This window comes from Dermacentor albipictus, chromosome 6 (assembly GCF_038994185.2).
Source record: "Dermacentor albipictus isolate Rhodes 1998 colony chromosome 6, USDA_Dalb.pri_finalv2, whole genome shotgun sequence".
NCBI lineage: Eukaryota > Metazoa > Arthropoda > Arachnida > Ixodida > Ixodidae > Dermacentor > Dermacentor albipictus.
This window is the reverse complement of record NC_091826.1, coordinates 137432167-137444704: the sequence shown is the minus strand read 5'-3', so window position 1 is coordinate 137444704 and position 12538 is coordinate 137432167. Positions and strand designations below refer to the sequence as shown.

Here is a 12538-nt window from a genome sequence, read left to right as displayed (position 1 = left end):
ATCCTGGCATCAATGTTTCCTAACTTATTCATAATAGTATTCTGTAGTTTCTTCAAGAAATCCATTTCGCCGTTATCAAAAGGCACAAGGTTGAGCTCACTGTCGCCGGAAAGAAGCAAGAGCAAAACGAGCCATAAAACTCGATTCACAACTAAACGAAAACGTCTATCGCGTCCAGTGCACTGTATTCGCGCTGTACATGCAACACTCGCCTGCGTGGGAAGAGCCGGCAACGCCATGACTGCTTTAGAAGTTTCAATTAGGTGAACGGTACTAGCCTGCAGAAACAACAGTGGCGTAAGCTGCATGTCGGCAAGCGTGCCGGCTCTAAATCCCACGCAGTCAAGGTGCTGCGCAGCTACATAAGCCAGTCCCGGGTCACTAGTTTCGCAATGCTCGACGAGCCTGCCGTCGACGTCATGGTCAAAGAAACCATCCCAGTGAGCCTTGCAGCGTTCTTAATACAGCGATGAGCTTGCGTCGATTGTCGATATGTGCCATGACGGGTCAGAAGATTGCTCGGGGTAGCACGGATTAACCGCACGCCCACCAAGCGGTCGATGTGCGATCACCGTCCAGGAAGCACCGAAAACCTGCAGAAACAACAGTGGCGTAAGCTGCATGTCGGCAAGCGTGCCGGCTCTAAATCCCACGCAGTCAAGGTGCTGCGCAGCTACATAAGCCAGTCCCGGGTCACTAGTTTCGCAATGCTCGACGAGCCTGCCGTCGACGTCATGGTCGAAGAAACCATCCCAGTGAGCCTTGCAGCGTTCTTAATACAGCGATGAGCTTGAGTCGATTGTCGATATGTGCCATGACGGGTCAGATGATTGCTCGGGGTTGCACGGATTAACTGCACGCCCACCAGGCGGTCGATGTGCGATCACCGTCCAGGAAGCACCGAAAACATGCCGAAACAACAGTGGCGCAAGCTTCATATCGGCAAGCGTGCCGACTCTAAATGGCGGAGAAAGAACTAAATTCAAGTCTCGGGTTTTACATGCCAAAATTGCACTTTCATAATGAGCCACGCCGTAGTAAGGCACTCCGGATTTATATTTACCGGCTGGGGTTCTTCACCCTGTACTGACTGCATGGTACACGGCCATTTGTGCATTTCACCCCCATCGAAAAGCAGCCACCGCGGCCGGCATTGGATTCCGCGCACTCGGGTTAACAGCGCTACACCTGAACCACTACGCCACCACGGCGGGTGTGGCGGAGAAAGTAGTGAACATCGTTTTTAAAGAGTGCGTTTCACTTAGTTGTTTCACTTAGTTTCACCACCGCTGCATCACGTGATATGTGACGTCACGCCAGGGATGAAGCGGCGCGCGCCCGCCGTCGCGTCAGTCTCTGCGCCCGCAACCGCGCCAGCGTCTTTGCGCCGGGCGTGTATGCGGTCAAGATGCCTCCAAACGCTACGCATACGCTAAGGTTAAGCCTAGTGGATGCGAAGCATCCACTGGGATTAACCTTGATAAGCCTCCAATTTTTTGCTGACAGCTTTCACATGCGTTTGCGCAAGCGCCATTTCCGTCACAGCGATGCTCAAGGTTGCCTCGTGCTCACGAAGTATCCATGCCTGCATCGTTGAATAAAAACGACATGGGAACTTGTGAAATATTAGAATTTTCTTATTAATATTCAATATTAGAATAGGAACGCCATTTGTTAACGTTTGAAAGCGTTCAGACTTTACGACAGCTTGCAGATATGGTGAGTGAGGGGCTGCACAACACCGCAAGTACGAGCGTGCGGCTTGTGGCGGGGTTTCAGTGGGGTGGTTCCGTTTAGTACACTCTAGTTTCGTAGTTACTATGGAAGTCACAGCTTTTTTCCTGGATGAGTATTTGCTTTTGAAGAAGAAAAAGCTAGTATTGAGTCGTGCCCATATTGAAGACAGAGCCCGGCGTAACAATCTCATTGAGTTTGGTGTAAAGAAAGTGTTAACGAGACGCGAGTAGATTTAGAAGATAAGGTCATCCAAGGTCGATCCACATAGGTCGCGAAGCTTCGAGCGAAAAGCGGTTCAGTACAGATTGTCACGGACATCCGCACGGGGGGTTATGGGAGCAGAGATTGAAGCGCGACTATGTTTGGAGGGCACAAACATCGGGAAAGAAAAACGCGGTTTTTAATTCAAACGAGACTATGTTAGATTTATTCAACGAAAATATAATTCCTAGTCAATTTTGTATATTCGTGATGAGTTAAGAAAATACGTTTAATTTTATTGTTATTAATAAAAGCATTTCTTTTCAGCGCCCATCGCTACAGGGGGCGTTGGCGCCACTATCACTCGCACTGCAATGCACGTCTTGAAATGGACAGAAAGGCGCACTCGTATCACCTGTTGAAATACGCCCCCCTCACAATTTATGCTTTCTTGCTTGTCGAAGTTTGTCTGAATTTGGTGACGCGGGTAGCTTGATTGCTTCTTGATCTGTTCAGTCAAAAGTAGCGAGTTACGACGGCCAGATAATTGTGTAGTTGCTTTCGTGCGACTGCGCTGGCCGACGAGCTTGGCATCCGACAACAGGATCAGCACTCTACACCTAAAGCTTTCGTCGGCCTCCAAAGAAAGTATGTTCTGTGCAGGGATGCGATTTCGACAACCGTACGGCGGGCCTTTTCTTGCATCGCTTTCCACGCTGAAAGCTCGAAACGCCCATCCAGTCGAATGGCGGGGCATTTGAATATATAACTCCAAAGGAAGAGCAACAAAACAAATTTCGCGCCTTCAAAATCAAATGACGTCACTTCTGCTTTTAACGGTCATAGCGTCACGTTATTTTTTCTTCCACCGGAAGTGTTCCCACCACATACAGATGGCGCTAAGCCCCATGAACCGGCGATGGACCGCCATGTTTTGAACGTATGGGCTTCTATGGAAGCTTCGCTACCAGGTATATTTATCTTGAGGTCATCAGGGACATATGTTTCACACTGCTTGGTGTCAAACCGACGTCTGTCGAAAGAATTCAGAGACTTGGTAAAAAAAAAAAGGAATGACCGTGATCGACCCGTTATTTTACGCTTGTACGACTAAAATTGAAAAAAAGAAGCTATCTTCAGAAACTGCAAGAAACTGAAAGGCACGAAGATAAGTAAAGCCGACGACTACTCCTGCGAAACGCTTCAAAAAAGAAAGCTTCGCTGGCAATCGGCTCAAAATGATAAAAATGAAGGATCTAAGGTAAGGCTTGTTCATGACAAGCTTTTCATTAACGACATCCCCTATACATAGGACGTCCAGTCTAACTGTAGGGTGAGGATGCGCAGTAACGCCGAAGCCAGCCCGCGTGGCCAAGACAGACAAGGAAAGGAGCATGAGCTCAGGCTGATAAACGTAAATGCTCGCAGCATTGTGCAAAAGGTTGACGAACTTGAATGTGTGTCGCTATTACATGATCCACATATAGTAGCAATAACTGAAACGTGGCTGCATGAGGATATCGCGGACGATGAACTTTTTCCCGGTGCATATAACGTCCTGCGTACAGATAGGGCGTCGAGAGGCGGAGGCGTTGCAAGGTTAGTTGCAGTGTCAGTATGCTTGTAAAATTTGGGACCCTCATCAACAATGCATAACAGATAAATTTAAGCGCATTCAGCGAATGGCGGTTAGGTTTATTTTTTCTGATTACGACAAAACTCACTCGGTAACTTCCATGCTCGTCAGGGCTGGTCTCACTACGTTGGCTGTGCGCAGGAATATCGCGCGCCTTATATGTTTATATCAATTCTATAACAATAAGCTGAACCTGAATTCCAGTTTGTATTTGAAGCCTCCTGGAAGGGTTTCACCACGAACTAATCACAATTACGCTATAATGCCTTATGTGTCAAGAGTTGATGCCTTTAAGCAATCTTTCATTGTCAAGACAATTGTTGAGTGGAATAACTTGAATTCTTGTGTGTTTTCGAGCAATAACATGGTTGAATCTTTTGAAGAAAACTTGACTGCTTTCTTTGCGTGAACTTTGTGCCTTGTATTCCCACCCTGTAACAGATCGGCAGGGCTCACACTATTGGAAATAAATAAATAAGTAAATAAATAAATAAATAAATAAATAAATAAATAAATAAATAAATAAATAAGCAGCTGGCGCAATTTGTAGCGATGAAGAGCTTGATGACGGTGGCGTTCAAGTAGGTTCGTGCTTACTGTTAAAGCGGCGTCCTTCTCCCGACCTGGATAGCATGCAGATTCCCCTTTTAAACGAATTGTGTAAGCGGAAGGAATGAAAAAAGTTTATGAAGCTCCTAAGCTGCAGGCGCTGGTCGGTACGCCTTAGTAAAACACAGCTAAAGCTGGCGCACGATATTGCTCCATTGAGCTACCAACGCGCGGTAAGCACCTATTTTGACAGTGCCTTGTTTCGTCACACATTGCTCTTATATATACCTGGTAGCGAAGCTTCCATAGGAGCCCATACGTTCAAAACATGGCAGTCCATCGGCGGTTCATGGGGCTTAGCGCCATCTGTATGTGGTGGGAACACTTCCGGCGGAAGAAAAAATAATGTGACGCCATGTCCGCAGAAGTGACGTCATTTTGTTTTCGACGGCGTGAAATTTGCTTTGCTGGCCTGCTTTTGGAGCTATATATTCATATGCCCCGCCATTCGATTTGATGGGCGTTTCGAGCTTTCAGCGCGGAAAGCGATGCAGGAAAACCCAGCCGTGCGGTTGTTGAAATTGCACCCCTGCACTGAACATACTTTCTTAGGAGGCCGACGAAAGCTCTAGGTGTAGAGTGCTGATCCTTTAGTCGGACGCCAAGCCCGTCGGCCGGCGCAGTCGCACGAAAACAAGTACACAATTATTTGGCGGTCGTAACTAACTAGTTTTGACTGAACAGATTAAGGAGCGATGAAGCTACCCGCGTCACCAAATTCAAACAAACTTCGACAAGCAAGAAAGCACGAACTGTGAGGGGGGCGTATTTCAACAGGTGAACTTTACGAGTGCGCCTTTCTGCCCATTTCAAGACGTGCTTTGCATTGCGACTGATAGTGGCGTCAACGCCCCCTCTAAGGATGGGTACTGAAAATAAATGCACTTTAATAATAAGAATGAAATGGAATAAACTTGTATTTCCTTAACTTGTCACGAATATATAAAATTGACCAGGAATATTATTTTTCTTGCATGAATCTAACTGTGTCTCGCTTGAATTAAAGAAAAAACGCTTTTTTTCTGTCCCAATGTTTGTTCCCTCCAACCATAGTCGCGTTTCAATCGCTGCTCCCATAACCCCCCTTGCTGAGGTCGGTGAAAATCTGTACTGAACCGCTTTTCGCCCGAAGCTTCGCGACCTATGTGGATCGACCTTGGCGACTGCGCGACCAACTTGTTGGAATCCAGTCGCGGAGAGCCCACGACGTCGCTGCTGTCGCTGAGCGATTGAATGAATGAAACCACGTTTATTCCACAGTAAAATGCGCCGAAGAACCTGTGGTGGAAAGGAAGGGGTATTATTGCAAAAGGGGAAGGGTGAGGCTGCCTCTGTTTTATTAACGAATGTCCTGGAAGCAGCAAAGGGGGGACCGCATGACGCTTGTGGCTGTCGCGCAGCCGATCGTCGACCGATGGTGCCACCGGGTCCTGAAGGAACAGCAGTAGTGCTCGCCACAGCTTCGCGGCATGGTCCGGAGACGTGGTATCCGGGCTAGCCCAAGTCCGGGGAGTAGAAGGCCAGGGTCCCCGCTGTATGGTGGCCAGGGCACGAAGCCTCGGTGGGTGCCTCAGTGGAAGCCTCGGTAGAGGGGGCACTCCCAACACAGGTGGTTGAGATCAGCACGACATTTGCACGTGGAACAGAACCCAGTTACGGTTGGTGGTGCGCCACCCCTGTGGAAATGGTTTAGCAAGTGAGGAGTAAGGAGGGTGCCTGTCTGAATTCTCCGAAGCAAGACTGACTCTGGCCGTGTGAATACCTTCGGGGGAAGCGACGGTATAGAGAGTGGATAGCCCACTGCAGTGAGGTGGGCGGCACGTCGTTGTTTGGTCGCATGCTTCTCTGCCATGGGGTCTCCCACCTCAGGTGTGGTAGCTAGGAGAGGATAAGGAGTTTCGGAGGCTCTGGCTAGCGCGGTAGATAGATGAGCGCGCGCCAGTCCATGAGCCTTCTCGTGTTGCTGAATGAAAATCGCGCCATGTGAAACAGCCTATAGTGCTCATATTTTACATGGAAGCCAAAGCCTTTTCTGTGACATAGACGGGGTGCTGGCCAATGCGCTGGGGATCTACTTGGCCACCAAGCACAATCTGCACTACTATACCTTTCCGGCGACAAAGCGTATAGCGCATGAGTACACGCACAAATGTTTAGTGAATGGGACGACAGACCGTCTTCGGTTTGCCATGATGTCGCACTAACAAGCACAAACAGCGACAATTGTCTACTTATCTGGTCTATAGCATAGTTGGTGTGGTTGCTGCACGTGTTATTTATATTTTAAAAATCCAAACGATGAAAAGTGCGCGCACACACGACGCGGCATTTGCGATGTTTGAATATTGCGCCATTTCCTGCGCTCTCCATTATCCCAGGACGGTCAATTGCGTTACTGCGATAAAGAAAGTAGTTCATCAAAGAAGCCTAGCAGAAAGCTTTCATACACTTGCAAATTTCAGAAATGGTTAAGCACTGACATAATATGCTAAAATTTTTTATTGAATATTATAATTCATGATGATGTAAGCGTGTATTTGTATGCATTTACTTGTATGATTGTGCGTTTCCGTTGTTGACGCTTCGGCGCATTCCGGGAGTTTGTGCACGCGGTTTGCTGGAGACCTTCCTGTATTTTCTGCGTTCTTTCCGTGCTTCGTTGTGACTTCTTTGGAATATTCCTGCGTGCTGCTACCTTTTTATGACTTGTTGCCGCGAAGATCACCATGATCGCCTCCTACTCGGCGACATCAAAGGTGCGTGAGTGTTTCGAACTCCCCTTGTTCGTCCATTGTGACGCGGTGAACAAAAGCGTGGAAATGCGTACAGCGCCCGTGCGTGTCTTCCGCGTGCATCTTTTCTACTTTTCATTCCTAGTATTAACCTTCCATTGCGAGAATTGGTTGTACAGCACTATATTTGTTGTATTGAACATGAACGTTTGTCTTGGTTTAACTTCGCAGTCCACTTGTGGCGACGTAAGGCAGCGGTGTAGTGCCAGCTAAAACAGGGCATGTTGTACGCCACGACTTCTCGTACGGTGTTCGATTGAGCGCAAAACAATGCGACGTTTAACCATCCGAACTCTACTGTAATCGAATATATTTCGTTTGCGCGACGCTGCCTAGTTCCTGGCGTGTGAGTGCTCTTGTAGCAACGAGGGGCGGCGGGATCGGTGAGAATGTATACTGTGCGCTGTTTGCTTCAGGATCCCGCGTTGCTGCAAGGCCGCTCGCACACCATGCGGCCGACGTTGATGAGAACATATAGGAGACCATGGTGCGTTAATAATAAAGAATTTCAAAGTTTTACATGCGATTCTGTGTGATAGAGGAGATAAAATAGGTGTGGTGCCACCGAGTGTTGCGGAATCATCGAGTTAAACGCCTTGCCAACCGCATGTGTTTCTTTTTCCACCAGATCGTGCGCATTCCACTTTCTTTTTTCATGTTCTGCGTTCGACGCCATCGAGTGCTTCGCGCAAACGTCTTCGCATAAGCGCTCTATGCATTCACGGTAAAGGCAGATTCCATGGCACTCTGTGTCCTACTTTACTGGGATAGAACATTCAAAATAATGTGATAGCGTCAAATTTCAGCTTTCCGCACTTCAGTAACTGATTTCTTTACTGAAGTTTTAAAATCAGTAAAGGAAGGAGATGGCTGGGAATATCTGCCGTGTCGTCCCACTGTTTCCAGGCGGCACGTATACGTTATTGGCAACATAAACGTCAATAATTAGCAATATTTCTTGTAACCATAGACGTAGCTAGTTATGTCAAAAAGGTATTATGGCTTTGAGTTCGCGCACTACAAAAATAACAGATTAAAAGAGGAGCACATCCTTGTGAACTAAATGACGCTTTGCTACAAGCTTGGAACAATGCTTTGTCGGTGGAGCAGTTTTGTGAAATTCTTTGGCAGTAAGCAAAACGTCAGTAGCATGAGGTAGACGGTGCGTAAAAAAGCAACTGTGATTTTAGATAAAGGAGCTGCCTTTAAGATGTGGCCACTACAGTTAAGTAGATGAGCAAAAATAATTTTTAAATTAAGGACAGGATTTAGAAATAGGTTGTTTAACCAGCTCACACTGCCATAGGCAAGAGCAGCCACACTTTACCGTTTTCAATCAATCATTTATATCCGTCAGCCTAATGGTCCATGTAGCTCTTTTGAGTGTTGCTTTTGGTGCATCGTGGCTTCACGTTTTAACACTGACATCTTTTTTTTTTCAGATTCAAGATGAGCAAGGAGACACCCCAGCCGGAACGTAAAAGGAGAATTGTTTGGCCATTCATTCGGTCGCGTCACCATAATCAAATGCAGTGATGCTATGAAGCTGGGAGGAATGCAAACGTTGCTGATGCAACTGCAAGCATTTCGTCCAGTGATCAATTGGTGCCCAGTGCTTTCAGTAGCAGACATGATGCCTTTAAGCACTCAGCTGAAAGACTTTGCAACGGCACCAGGACTGGCATTGAATTTCAGTGTCACTTGTGAGCATATTAAACGTAAAAGGTGCCTTTTTAAGGGTATATGCCCTGAACGCCCCTCACAAGAGGGGCGTTCAGTAACTTGGTGCGCAGATTAGTAGTCTACATGAGTGCAGGTCTTTCTAGTTTTACCAGACTAAATGTATTATCACCTATGTCATACAGCAGTGCACGTGTGCCGCTCCGTTAGCCGAGTGGATAGAGTGTCGAGCTTGCACTTGCAAGGGCCTACGTTTGATTCCTGGAGTCAGACAGCGACAGCAGTGCACTGCTAGGGGCATCACAGCAAAACAGCAGCAACCATTGAAAAAGTTAGTTCAAGAACGAGCAGTGAACCGGCCTTTCTGCATTTCAAGGGCGAAATTCCAAAAAAGATTGGTGCCGAGCTAGATCGTGTGCAGTGCCGCTCACCACAAAGTGTAGCCAGCGTGGCATGAATCTTCTTGGCATTGTGTCTCTTTAGGATGCAGAAATCGCATAACTGCTCATAAAACAACTGAAAATGGCGAGGTTGAGGGGAGGTGGCAGGGCCCCCCTCTGGAGCGGTCAGTGGACGCCGTCTGCTGTACTGGCAATCCTAGCTTAATGAGCACCGGTGATGCATCTTATTGCTTTACGGAGTGAAGTGCATTCCTTTTTTGTGTTAAAGGGACGCTAATGACACCCCAAATCAATTTAAAATAAAAAGTATTGTTTTAAATATCTACTGTTAATGTCTTGGTAGTTGGTTGATCATGAGACAAACTAAAGCTCGAAGTTCAATTTTCTGAGTATCGCCCCCAAATCTTCGTTCTCATGCCTCATTATCACATCGGCGATTTCAAGTACTTTTACCAACTTCGGTCGTTTTGGTTCACACTGAGTTTCCGACGTTTTTTAATCTAGGTTTTAGGCTTTTTTGGAATGCAATGAAGAACACCTTTATTTGTAAAATGAGTTGCTACACCTGGGCAGACACCATCAAAATCCATGACGTCACAGCAAGCTGGTGTAGAAACTTCAAGGTAGCAGTGCCACCGATCTTTCCTCCTGCACCTTTTACAGTTTACTCAGCCTCATGTCAGGGTACGAGTGAATCTCTTGAATTGCAGGAAGTTCATTTATAGATGCATTTGAAATTATTTTTCTCTTTAGTGCTTTCATGGCGTGGCACAGCACCGCTAAGCACGAGGTCGCATGATGAAACAACCGCATTTTGATGGAGGTGAAATGCAAAACTACCATTGTACCATGAAACGCGAGGTGATCAAATTTAATCCCGAGTTCCTCACTATGGAAGGCCTCAAAATCAGATTGTTGTTTTGGCTCGTAAAACCCCAAAATTTATTTATTTAATTTTTCTTTAGTGCTCCTTTCAGCTGTAAAATTCATTATCTCTGCAAAGACTCATGCTCAAACTATTCTTCATAAATATTTAATAAACAGTAGATGTAAGGGTCTACTTATATTTTAATTAGTGGTGATACGTGATGACTGTTAAGATGGTGGCACTAACGAGACAGACAGAATTGTGATACATTTTGAGAGGGCACGATGATGCACGTGGAGGAGATGACCGACTCTCCCTCGAGGACCCTGACGTGGACATACACTGTCCACAAACTTCGGAGTTCACTCCGGTATCTTGTGCAGCCTGTGCTTTGTGAATTGAATGATTGATGCGGCGGTGTTTGGCACGCACTGTTTTTGTGGCTTATCGCAGGTAGCACAAAAAGAGATACGTAACGTTTTCGTAGCGTGTATTCAACACAATAAAAACGGGTTAAAGATGACACGAATGAGAGAACTTCGTTGTGAAAACGTCGTATATGTCTGCTAATGTCCTGCTTAATTACTTTTCTTGAATTTTTTTTAAAATAATCATAATAAGGCTTTATTGACACAGGAATTACACTGCACTAATGCATAATAGGCCTCTCAAAGCCGCATTGGGCTAGAAAGGGAGAGCCGACAGACAGCATTTAACACAATGTAATATCGCGGATACCATAACATATGAAGAAACATTGTTAGCAGGAACGGGCACGGAAGAGAAACACAAACAGCAATGAGGAAGCAAAATGAAAACAAACCACGTATCCCACACTGAAAAGTTGCATTACCGAGCATTCATAATACAGAGCAAGAAAACATACATCAGGCGTTTGTATATTACATAAAAACAATCAATTATCCTATTGACAACAGCCAACAAAAACAATCGAAATAGGAACCAAAAAAGAGACAGGAATATACATATGAGATCTGCAGGGAGCAGGGCACTGAAACAAAAGTACTCTTTTCACGCTCTATTCATACACATCAGTAGGTGTATAATGAAACAAATAAATTGATGTTCTTGCTCCAGTACAATAAAGCTATGTAGGCTTTCAATATACATGAAAAAAAACAGCCGTGTAAGGGATTAGAGGTTAATGCGACGAAGAAATTGTTTTTAATTTATACTTTTATTTCGCGCGAAAGGCACTTGCTGATAGTTCATTGAGAGAAGGGATGAAGTAATTACGACTACGCTGACCGTATCTTGTAGAGCAGCGAGGCACCCGAAAGCGGTCTTCCGGCTGGAGACAACAAGCAGAAACATATTCGACCTTGTAATTGTGGGACCAGAAATGCCTCAGGATGGCCGTTTTCGTTAAAAGGGCATTAAAATCTGGCAACCTTAAAGCTTTAAAAGGTCAATGCCGGTGGGTAATCCTAAATCATAACCAATAGTTTTCAGCATAGATCGAATTTCTTGAGACGACCTAGAACAGCTCTGCAAGATGTATCCGAAAAGCTGGTCTACAAATAGGATTGGGAAAGACACAAATAATCTCTTTGCCGAAATTATTTATAGCCAATTTCGAAACGTTTTAGAGCGCAGCTCTTTGGCGTCCGTTCCTGGGTTTCGCGTCGTCGTCGGCGTTGTCGTCGGCCTCGTAACCAGCTCCGCCCCCCCTTTCATCCCCCCAGCGCTAGCAGCGACCGACTGATACCGCTGGATGCCGCTGACGCCGCTAGAGAGTCAAGATAACGTGACTGCATAGAACACCATCGCCGCCATGCAGAAAGAGGAGGAAAGGGTCCCCCCCCCCCTGGTTCTTAGCGCTGCGGAAGCGAGGGTATCATATAGTTTGTGTCGGCATCGGCGGCGTTGTCCCTGAAACCAACTCCGCAGCTGGGGTTGACTCACTATCGGCGTCAGCGGCATCAGTCAGTCGCTGCTATCTCTTCCCTCCTCCCTTTATCGTGTTGTCCGCTTGCTGCACGCGCTTCTGCCCCCATCGTTTGCCGCTGGGTGTACACGCCGCCCCCCTCCCACCTCTTCCTGCGAGTCTCCGGTTGTCAAAGCGCCGGCTCGAACTTTGAAGTTGGCGAACTGTGCGCCGCAAAGTTGCCCAACGGCTTGCTGGTAGTAGCTGCCTACTTCGCCCCTACCGCACTCACGAAAGACGTCGTGCACTTCCTGCAACTCGCATTAACCGTCCATCGATCCACACCGATGTTAGTAGTGGGGGACTTTAATGTTGACATAAAGACAAACAGCAATTTCCTAACACTTATGCGGGAGAACATCCCGTTCCTCTCGCTCGTAACGCGTCCCACGGCTGTGACAACCTCGCGAGGCACTTGTATAGATCTCGTCTTTGAGAATCAAGCATTGGTGTACCAAGTCGAACATATATCAGTCTATTTCTCCGACCACAAAGCTTCCTTCATGACTGTCAAGAACTGTTAGTGGAGTCTTTGTTAAAGGAATACGTGTGAAAAATAAAAAAAATTCTGTGATAGCGCATACATGTGTTGCTCGATTTCTTTGCCTCAATCTATCGAAAAGGTGAAACAGCTTATTTGCTGCGCTCAAATTTCGCATTAGGAAG

At 46.5% G+C, this 12538-nt stretch overlaps 1 protein-coding gene across 1 annotated transcript in view; it reads right to left on the bottom strand.

The window, feature by feature from the left end:
- Window positions 1-12538, bottom strand: part of LOC135902292 (chitinase-3-like protein 1) — an 830286-nt gene that overhangs the window by 195252 nt on the left and 622496 nt on the right. The gene's annotated exons all lie outside the window — the stretch shown is intronic.